The sequence below is a fragment of the Myotis yumanensis genome, unplaced genomic scaffold (assembly GCF_028538775.1).
Source record: "Myotis yumanensis isolate MYYU_CA2020_CCGP unplaced genomic scaffold, mMyoYum1.0.hap1 SCAF_15, whole genome shotgun sequence".
Taxonomy (NCBI): Eukaryota; Metazoa; Chordata; class Mammalia; order Chiroptera; family Vespertilionidae; genus Myotis; species Myotis yumanensis.
Window position 1 is genome coordinate 21,079,787 of NW_027223766.1, and position 10,665 is coordinate 21,090,451.

Consider the following 10,665-nt stretch of genomic DNA (forward strand, 5'->3'; position numbering starts at 1 on the left):
GTTTTCTGAGTAGAGGTCTTTTATCTCTTTAGTTAAGTTTATTCCTAGGTATCTTAATTTTTTTGGTGCGATGGTAAATGGGATTGTTTTTATAATCTCTCTTTCTGAAAGTTCACTATTGGTATATAGAAATGCCTCAGATTTCTTGGGGTTAATTTTGTATCCTGCTACATTGCCAAATTCATGTATTAAGTCTAGTAGTTTTTTGATGGAGTCTCTAGGGTTTTGTATGTATAATATCATGTCGTCTGCAAATAAGGACAGTTTTACTTCCTCTTTTCCAATTTGGATGCCTTTTATTTCTTCTTCTTGTCTAATTGCAATGGCTAATACTTCCAGGACTATGTTGAACAGGAGTGGAGAGAGTGGGCATCCCTGTCTTGTTCCTGTTCTTAGGGGAAATGGTGTTAGTTTTTGTCCATTGAGTATGATGTTGGCTGTGGGCCTGTCATATATGGCTTTTATTATGTTGAGGTATGATCCTTCTATTCCCACCTTGCTGAGAGTTTTTATCAAAAATGGGTGTTGGATTTTGTCAAATGCTTTTTCTGCATCAATTGATATGACCATGTGGTTTTTTTTCTTTCAATTTGTTTATGTGATGTATCACGTTTATTGATTTACGGATGTTGTACCATCCTTGCATCTCTGGGATAAATCCTACTTGGTCATGGTGTATGATCCTTTTGATGTACTGCTGGATCCGATTTGCTAAGATTTTGTTGAGGATTTTGGCATCTATGTTCATGAGGGATATTGGCCTGTAATTCTCTTTCATTGTGTTGTCTTTACCTGGTTTTGGTATTAGGGTGATGCTAGCTTCATAAAATGTGTTTGGAAGTGTTCCATCCTCTTGAACTTTTTGTAGTAATCTGAGGAGGATAGGTTTCAGTTCTTCCTTGAAAGTTTGGTAAAACTCCCCTGAGAAGCCGTCTGGTCCTGGGCTTTTGTTTGCTGGAAGCTTTTTGATGACTGCTTCAATTTCTTCCATAGTTATTGGCCTATTGAGATTTTTAGATTCTTCCTGATTGAGTTTTGGAATGTTGTATTTTTCTAGGAATTTGTCCATTTCCTCCAGGTTGTCTAGTTTGTTGGAGTAGAGTTGTCCGTAGTATTGTTTAACAATCATTTGTATTTCTTTGGGGTCTGTTGTTATTTCGCCTCTATCATTTCTGATTTTGTTTATTTGGGTCCTCTCTCTTTGCTTCTTGGTGAGCCTGGCTAGGGGTTTGTCAATCTTGTTTATCCTTTCAAAGAACCAGCTCTTGGTTTCATTGATTTTCTGTATTGTTTTTTTGGTCTCTATTTCATTGATTTCTGCTCTAATCTTTATTATCTCCTTCCTTCTGCTCACTCTGGGGTTTTCTTGTTGCTCTCTTTCTAATTCTTTGAGTTGTAGAGTTAGATGATTAACTACCATTTTTTCTTGTTTTTTGAGATAGGCCTGTAGAGCTATAAACTTCCCTCTCAGGACTGCTTTCATTGTGTCCCATAGGTTTTGGATTGTTGTGTTTTCATTGTCATTAGTGTCTAGGATGTTTTTAATTTCTTCTTTGATGTCATCGGTAACCCAATCAATATTTAATAACATGCTATTCAGCTTCCAAGTGTTTGAGTATTTTGGGTTGTTTTTATTGTAGTTTATTTCTAACATTATGCCATCGTGGTCTGAGAAGATGCTTTTTATGATTTCAATCTTCTTGAATTTGTGGAGACTTTGCTTGTGACCCAATATGTGGTCTATTTTTGAATATGTCCCATGAGCACCTGAGAGGAATGTATATTCCGCAGCTGTGGGGTGAAGTGTTCTGAAGATGTCAATTAAGTCCATCTGATCTAGTGAGTCATTTAGGATTGCTGTTTCTTTGCTGAGTTTTTGTCTAGCAGATTTATCCAGTGATGTTAGTGGTGTATTAAAGTCCCCTACTATGATTGTATTGTTGTCGATCTCTCCCCTGATACCTTCCAGGAGTTTTCTTATGTATGTGGGTGCTCCTGCATTGGGTGCATATATGTTTATCAGGGTTATATCCTCTTGTTGTATTGATCCCTTTAGTATTATGAAGTGGCCTTCCTTATCTCTTGTTATGGCCTTCACTTTGAGGTCTATTTTGTCGGATATAAGTATTGCTACCCCAGCTTTTTTTTCATTTCCATTTGCCTGAAAGATATTTTTCCATCCCTTCACTTTCAGTCTGTGTGAGTCCCTTCTAATGAGGTGGGTCTCTTGTAGAAAGCAAATGTATGGGTCATGTTTTTTTATCCATTCAGCCACTCGATATCTTTTGATTGGACCATTTAGTCCATTTACATTTAAAGTTATTATTGAAAGGTACTTGTTTGTAGCCACTTCTATTTTTTTGTGGCTGCTTTCTTCCTGGGCTTTTTATTTCTTCTTTTTACACCAGTCCCTTTAGCATTTCTTGCATTGCTGGCTTGGTGGTGATGAACTCCCTTAGCCTTTTTTTGTCTGTGAAGCTTCTTATTTCCCCTTCAATTTTGAATTATAGCCTTGCTGGATAGAGTATTCTTGGATTCAGTCCTTTGCTTTGCATCACTTTGTAAATTTCCGTCCATTCTTTTCTGGCCTGATGTGTTTCTGTTGAGAAATCGTTTGATAATCTGATGGGGGACCCTTTGTAGGTAACTCTCTGTTTCTCTCTTGCAGCCTTTAAGATTCTCTCTTTGTCTTGTACATTTGCCATCGTTATTATGACATGTCTTGATGTCGGTCTTTTGGGGTTCATCTTGCCTGGGACTCTCTGTATTTGTGTAACTTTTTTCTTCCCCATATCTGGGAAGTTTTCTGTCATTATTTCTTCAAATAGATTTTCTAATCCTTGCTGCTCTTCTTGTCCTTCTTGCAGCCCTATTATGCGTATGTTACTTCGTTTCATGTTGTCCTGAAGCTCCCTTAGGCTCTCCTCCTGTTTTTTAATTTTTTTCTCCAGTTGCTGTTCAGATTGAGCTTGTTTCTCTGCCTTATCTTCTAACTCACTAATTCGGTCTTCTGCTTCTTCTAGTCTGCTGTTGAAACTTTCCATGGTGTTTTTGATTGTAGCTATATCACTTTTCATTTCTTCCTGATTCTTGCATAGGTTGTTGATTTTCTCATCCATCCGGTGAATGAATTGTACAACCATTATTCTGAATTCTTTTTCTGTCATGTTGCACGCTTCAGCTTCATTAATTTCCTTTCTTGGTGATTCTTCATTGTCTTTCCTCTGGGTGTTGTGTCGTCTCTTCATTCTGATTATCTCCTGATGGTTCAAAGGTCGAGTTGCGTGGGCCTGGGCCGTGTGCAGTGGGAGGCTCCCACCACCCTAGTGTCACTGAAGAGCTCTGACACTAAGATGTGTGGTTGTTGTTGGTTGGTGGGAACCAGGCTCGCTCTGTGTCAGTGGTGCCAACACTCAATGTGGCCTCGCACGTGCCCTTAGAATTAGGGACCCTGCCTGCACTGTGCTGAAATAGAGGCCCCCCTGGAGCGTATTTAAAACCAGAGCAGAGCCCCCTAGCTTGCGCCAGGAGTCAGAGTTCCCCAAGAGTTCAGTATCAGAGTCTCTGTTGCTTCGCGCAACCTCACCTTGAGAATCAGGGTCCCTGTGTGCCCTTGCACCAGGAATTGGATTCACTGGCTCTTAGTATGAATGCACAGGAAATCAGGATCTCAGGCACAGGTGATTAGAAACACAGTCAAGTCACTGGTGCTTGGTGCTGCCTCCTGCCCTGAGAAACCGGGTCCCTGGGCCTGTGCTAGGTGGACAAACTCCTGTTCGCGCGATTGCTCCCAGCCCAGGGCTCCGATGCCAGCAGTGCGCGTAGGATCAGTTCCTGGTGGTGCGCGCGCTTATGCTCCCAGCCCAGGGCTCCAAAGCCAGCAGTGCACGCAGGATTAGTTCCTGGTGCTGTGCGCGTTTTTGCTCCCAGCCCAGGGCTCCGAAGCCCGCAGTGCGCGTAGGATCAGTTCCAAGGTGCTCGCGCACTTTCAGGCCAAAGTTTCTGCAGCGCTGAGGCCCCAGCAAGGGGTAGGTCTATCAGTTAGTTACTCTGGCGCTGCCCGCGATCCTGGGGGAAGGGGGGATGGGCTCTGTTACTCACGGATCTGCAGCAGGGATTTCTGAACTTTCCGTGTCTGCAGGTCTGTAGCTATGGTCACAGGTCTCTGTCCCCAGTGGCTGCAGGGTCCTGGTATGCGTCTGAGATCAGACTGGGTGGTGCTGAGGCCAGGATCCTAGTCTCAAGCAGCTCTGTTTCCCAAGATGGCGTGGTCGCTGTGCCTTTGCTGGCCGCCCAGGAGTGTCTGCGCCAGGAGCGGGACTCCGCCGCCTAAGACTGCCGGGTTTAGCAGCCCCTTAGAAGACTTGCAGAGTCTAACTGTCCCTAGCTCATACACACTCACCACACACGTCCACACACTCCTCTATCACTTCCTTGCACTCTCACACTCTCTCCCTCCCTACCTTCCTGCTGGTCGCCATTTTTCAGGATCTCTTGCTAATTATTGAGAGCTATCATTTCTTCCTGTCCAGCTATTTTTAGGAGATTTATGTCAAAGAGGCCTATGGCCATATTTTCGGCTAGCCAAGATTCTTCTTATGACACAAAATCATAATGTAATGATTTTTTTTTTTAGGCTACTCACAATGTGGAGATGACTCAGCCTAGCCTCTTTGACAGATGGATTCCTGCAAATATGGCCTCTCTGTGTGACTTTTAATTTCTCCCCAGGACCAAACCAAACCCAGGTATGCTTACCAGCTCTTATAGGTAATTTCTCTTGTCATAATGAGACTTCTGGTTTTGAGCATCACCCTGGAGAAGTATGCTGTGCGAGCTTTCTCTGTAACATGTTGTAACAAGTCTCCTCTATGTTCTTAAAACTTTAATTCTCTCTGGAAGTCCTTATTCTGATTTTACGGTTCAAAATTTTAGCTATCTCTTAGTTTGACTGAAGATCAAAAGTGCATTTCGGTTTCATATTTTCTTTGCAACTTGCGGTATTTTCTCAGAGAAAAGACAAATGCTAAATTTACTCCACTCCACTCAACACCTTTTTATGGACTGGAAGGTTTGGACATTTCTTGAAGTGACAAAAAGTCAAAACAATAACACATGAATAAATAATATTTTGTCAGGGTGATATTACCTTTATTATCAAATATATTATGAGGTCTAATATGAAAATAACTAATTATAAAAGAGAGTTCTTATTTCTTTTTTAAACATAATTCTTTCAAGTTCTTTAACAAATAGTGATAGAGTGTCTACCTTGTTCCAAGGACTAAGAGAGGCACAAGAAAAAAAAATATTAGTACATCATTGCTTTTCTTAAAGCACTTTACAAGTTATTGGCAAGATAGACAAAACCTGATATACTTGTAAGAGTATAGATGAGGAGCACTTAACTCAATCTGAACAATAAGGCAAGGTTTCCTAGAGCAGATGAAAGTTGAACTTAGTCTTGAAAGAGGAATAACAATTGACTGGGCAAAGAATTGAGGGAAACACGTTCTGTCAAAAGAAGTCTAGGAGCAAAGTCACGGAAGCAGGAAACATCACAGTGTGGTAAAAAAGTGGTTTGTTGTCTGTGGCTGTACCCATTTGAAAATACTGGATGTTTGTTTTAGAAATAATGTGCTATATGAGTATTTCTAAAATGTATTTTCTTCTGGTTTAAACTTAAAATATTTTTCTCATAGAGATTTATTAATGCTACTTGTCCTCTTCCATACTAACCAAAATACTAATATGATAATGATAGTAATAGCAGAAAATGATGATATTAATGATGTAAGAAATAATTAAGAACTCTAATCTGAATTTAGCTTCTATTTTATTTTTTTTATTGTTAACAGTATTACAGATGTCCTCCCCCATTTTCCCCCACTTTGCCCCCCTCCACCCAGTCCCCACCCCACCCCAGGCCTTCACCACATTATTGTCTGTGTCCATGGGCTATGCATATATGCTCTTTGGTTAAACTCTTCCCATCCCTCCCCCAACCCCCTCCCCTGTGAAATCTGCCAGTCTGTTACATGTATCCATGCCTCTGGATCTATTTTGTTTGTCAGTTTATTTTGTTCATTAGTTTCCACATATAAGTGAGACCATGCGAATAGTCAATAAGCCTTTTCTTTACTGAGAAGCCATTATTTGCCTAATAATATGCATACTTTTTGGAGGATATGAAAATAACAAAACTCTGCTTATACCATCAAAAGGTTAAAATTTTTGTACTTGGAGTATAGGAAAAAGAGCCTCTTGCTGTCATTACCAAACATTAATTCATCTGCTCTGCTGTTTATCATATTTTTATGTTGAAGAAATAATTTGTATAAGTGCGCCTTATATATTTATAGCTCTAGCTCTTCAGTTTCAGTTTTCACATGGCAAGGTATATTTTGATATGAATATTAATGTGCCTCTCTTAATGCTCTTTTATCCATGACCCAGTTTACTTTGGCATTTCACTTAATGAATTTGCAAAATTTTAAAAACACTTCATGTGCATTATTTTAATGTTTATTCCATTTATTTTTCTATGGAAAACTAAGCAATTCTTTAACTTTAACCCAATCAGTTAATACTTTTTCTGAATTTCCCATTTATTCTTGACTTTTTCAATCATTAAAAAAATTAAAGTTAACTACATCATTCTTATAAGTTTTTGCCATTTTCATTTTTCTGTTTTTTCCCATGTAGCCCAAATAAATTAATTTAATGCACTTTTGCTACAAGCAAGATTTAAAATGCAAAGCAAACTAGAGAAAACATATACTTAGGATGTATCTGATTCCTCAATCCAATCTTATTTTAGGAAGCATTTTGGGAGAGTAAACCTGAGACAGTCACTTCTCTGAGACAGATGGATCAGAACCACGTTGCTTCTCTAAATAATTGCCAATTTTACTTATTCTAAGAGCTTGGAATAAATATCAGTGTTAGAAATGCTGAATTGAGTAGCTATCTTGGGTCCACATTGATCCCACTTCTCAAATTCAAAATAGTACCCCAAATGAATCCAATGAGTTAGGATAATGCAATATAAACTTGAAGAGGAGGAAGAAAATTTGACCCAAATGTAGATGGTTGGTGTCTATAGATCATTCAAAAATGTCTAGTTTCTCTGAGAGGAGACAAATTGTTTTTGATTAGCTGTAAGTTTCGGAGGGTTAAAACAGTTAATTGATGCTACAACAGTTTTGAACATGCTAGGCAGAAATACGAATGTTTAACAGACAGATTGTTATGCTTTTGAGGAATTAACTAACTATGCACTGTCTTTAAGCATTGTTGCAACAAGAATTACATTTGAATTTTTAAAATGATTATGAAGTGGCTAAAGGCTGAGAATAAACCTGTATTTCTCTACCACTGCCATGGGAAAAGGAAACCCTTAATTATAATGCTTGTCTTTGAATAATATTTCAGTTGTAACAGCACATTTCTTCCAATTTTGCATAAGTGCATTAATATTTATTCATATTCTATGACCTTTACATAATTCTCCTGGGCACTATTTTCCAAACTATTATGTTTGCTCATTTTTTTTTTGCTCTTTAATACTTATCATTTATGCACTTCTTACTACTACATATTTTATGAAAAGGTTAGGATTATGATGGAATGAGTTAGAATGAGACACTGGCTCTGATTCACTTTTACCACATTTATCTTATAGCAGGGGATGCACAATTTTATATACTTGTCAAAAATCATCAAATTGATCCCAGCAAGTTTGGCTCAGTGATTTAGTATCAACCCATGAACCAAGAGGTTACTGGTTTGATTCATGGTCAGGGCACATACCGGGTTGCTGGCTCGATGCTCAGTAGCGGGCAGGCAGGAGACAGCCAATGGCTGTTTCTCTCTCGTTGATGTTTCTATCTTTCTATCTCTCTCCCTTTCTCTCTCTCTAAAATCAATGAAAACATTATTTTTAAAAAATCATCAAATGGAGTCACATCAAAAATGACAAAGTAGGAAATTCAGAAATCCCATTCTTCCACAAAAGAAATGAATAAACTAACAAAAAATATCAGAATTAACTTTTTTGAAACTCAGGAAATTAACTTAAAGCTTTCAGCATCCAGGGAAACAACTGGGGCGGGGGGGGGGGGGGGAGAGAAGAAAATGAATCTTGGTAAGATAGCTTTCTGGCATTTTAATTTACTCTGGTCATATCTCTCACACATTGCTTGGCAGTGGCCTTGAGCCACAGCCCACAGCCAGCTTAGATGCTCATACCAGGGAATAGCAGATGAGCCTTATTTTCAAAGAATAGTGATAGTCTTTTTTTTCCCACTCTTTTTTAAAAATATATATATTTTATTGATTTTTTTACAGAGAGGAAGGGAGAGGGATAGAGAGTTAGAAACATCGATGAGAGAGAAGCATTGATCAGCTGCCTCCTGCACACCTCCTACTGGGGATGTGCCCGCAACCAAGGTACATGCCCTTGACCGGAATCGAACCTGAAACCCTTCAGTCCCCAGGCCAATGCTCTATCCAGTGAGCCAAACCAGCCAGGGCAATAGTCTTTTTTATCAAGCTGGGGGCTTGCTGGGAGACTTGATCAAGAGTTTGCTTTATCTCACCTAACTCTGAAGTCTTCCAGTGCTGAGGTGGAGCATTTATTGAAAATATTTAAAGAAAAATGTGTTAGTTTCTGCTGATAAGGTCAATGGATAAGAGAAGGTATGTATAACAACAAAGTCACCAGATGCCTAGAAAGGCTGGGGAATGAACAGCTTAGAGAAAAAGGAATATGAAAAGCTCTGACATATTTCTGGAAATCTAGTAAGCCACCTGTATGTCCAGAAAAGATCTGAAAAGGCCCTAACTCTCATGTCTGGCTGACCTTCAGGCTCAGGGAAAGAAGAAAGTAAAGGCTGTAGCACAATTATGCACTTCCTGGTCGTGTTGAAGGTATGCCCCAACATACACTCTCTCATCACTTTTATTCAACACGGTACAGAAAGTTCTAGCAAAGGCAACTAGGCAAGAAAAAGAAGTAAAAGACATATATATGGGAAGGAAAAAAGAATAAAGCTAAATCTATTCACAGATTAGATATAAAACATTAACTCACCAAAGTTGTTGGATGTAATATCAACACACAAAAACCAGCTATATGTCTATGTACTAGCATAGATATATCTTAAAATAAAGAAAACATTTCCATTTATAGTAAAATAAAAATACTTAAAAATAAATTGAATCAAATTTAAGACATGTACATTGAAAACTACAAATTATTTTGAAAACAAAATAAAGAACACCTAAATAAGGGGAAAGACATCATGATTGAGAGATTTAATAGTGTTAAGATGGCAATATTCTTTAAAATTGATCTATGGATTGAATGCAATCCCTATCAAAATTCCAACCACCATTTTCAGAAATGGATGAGCTGATAATAAAATTCATATTGAATTGAAAGGTTTGCCAAATAATTTTAAGAAATAGGGAAAAAAACGTTGAAGGACTTACACGTTCTTATTTTAAAACTTACAAAAAAATTAACATAATCAAAACATGCTGTTATTGATATAAAGATAGATCAATGGAATAGAATTAAATTGAGAGTCCACAAATAAATCCAAGTATTTTTGGTCAGTTAACTTTTGACAAGAATTCCAAGGCCATTCAATGAGGAAAAAATTGTTTGTTTTTTGAACAAATGGTACTGTGATAGTTGTATATTCACATTCAAAAGAAACTGTTTGGATGCCTGCCTATAGTATATACAAAAGTTAACTCAAAATGTATCTTACTTAAATGTAAGAGCTAAAATTATAAAACTCTTGAAACATAGGTGAAAATCCTCATGACTTTGGATTAGGAAATGGTTTCTCAAATATGACTCTAAAAGCAACAAAAGAAAAAGTAGACAAATTGGACTTCATCAGAATTAAAAACTTGTACATCAAATAATACTATCAAGATCCTGAAGACAATTTTTTAAACGATTTTTAAATGTATTTTTATTGGTTTCAGAGAGGAAGGGAGAGGGAGAGAGCATTAGAAACATCAATGATGAGAGAGAATCATTGATTGGCTGCTTCTTGTAGGCCTCCTCTACTAGGGATTGAGCCTGCAACCCAAACATTTGCCTTTGACTGTGATCAAACCTGGGACCCTTGAGTACAAAGGCCAACGCTCTATCCAGTGAGCCAGACCAGCTAGGGCAAGAACCTGAAGACAATTTGCAGACTAGGAGAAAATATGTGCAAATCTTAAATCTGATAAAGGTCTATTATCCAGAATATAGAAAGTACTCTTTTTAAAGAATGAGCAAGGGATTTAAATAAACATTCACAATGAATATGTCTAAATGGCCATGATACCCCTGAAAAGATATTCAAAACCATGCATTATTAGGGAAATGCAAATCAAAACCATGAAATATCACTTCACACTACTATGAGGGCTATTCTCAATAAAATGGAGAATAGCAAGAGTTGGCAAGAATGTGAAGAAATTGGAATCCTTATACATTGTCTTTAGTAGTAAAAATGGTGCAGCAGTTATGGCAAACAGCTTAGCGGTTCCTCAAAAAGTTATATATAGAATACAAGCAATTCTACTCTACTTCCTACATGTACCCAAGGGAAATAAAAACAATGGCCTACAAAAAAATCTTGCACACAAATGTTCATA

General features: G+C 38.0%; 1 long non-coding RNA gene across 1 annotated transcript in view; it reads left to right on the forward strand.

Moving 5' to 3' along the window:
- Positions 1-4,726, forward strand: part of LOC138993130 (uncharacterized) — a 332,737-nt gene extending 328,011 nt beyond the window's left edge. Inside the window, exon 3 of the long non-coding RNA XR_011468233.1 lies at positions 4,637-4,726. This is a non-coding gene — a long non-coding RNA (uncharacterized lncRNA). The remainder of the gene's footprint in view (positions 1-4,636) is intronic.
- Positions 4,727-10,665: the final 5,939 nt, after the last annotated feature.